The sequence below is a fragment of the Myotis yumanensis genome, unplaced genomic scaffold (genome assembly GCF_028538775.1).
Source record: "Myotis yumanensis isolate MYYU_CA2020_CCGP unplaced genomic scaffold, mMyoYum1.0.hap1 SCAF_41, whole genome shotgun sequence".
Taxonomy (NCBI): Eukaryota; Metazoa; Chordata; class Mammalia; order Chiroptera; family Vespertilionidae; genus Myotis; species Myotis yumanensis.
The window spans coordinates 195,001-195,558 of NW_027223792.1; positions in this window are offsets into that span (position 1 = coordinate 195,001).

A 558-nucleotide genomic window follows, 5' to 3' on the forward strand; every position below is an offset into this window, starting at 1 on the left:
GGTGGGAGGAGCGGGACTCCGGGGCCACCCAGCGAGGTGAGTTGAGGAGGACACGGTTCGCTGGGCGAGAAAGAACGAAAGGAGAGAAAGGATGAGGCCGGAAACGAGTCGGTTCGCCGCACCGGGACAAACGCGGGGTCTCACCGCCGGGGGCCCTCCAGGCCCAAGGGTCGGTCCCGCGGAGGCCCGGGAAACGCCGACTGGCTTCCGCCAGAAACAACCTTCGACCAACCTCGCTGGCGGCTCAGGGCACCGCCGCCCACCGGCCGCGGCCACCACCGCCTTTGACCCTCGGGGCCGAGAGGACCTAGAGTCCCTCTCTTTCTCCCGGGCGCGCACGGTGGAGGGCGGACAACGAGGCAAGGCACCGGACCCGGACACGGGCCACCTGGTAAACAGACGCGGGGATCCCACCGCCACAGACACACAGGGAGGCCCTGCGTCGCCCGGGACGCCGGGCCGATCCTCCCAAGCGCACAACCTTGAAACCTCCTCCCGCCGCGCGGCCAAGGCCCCACACGCGACCCCCTCAGCAACCACAGGGGAGCCGCCGCGGCT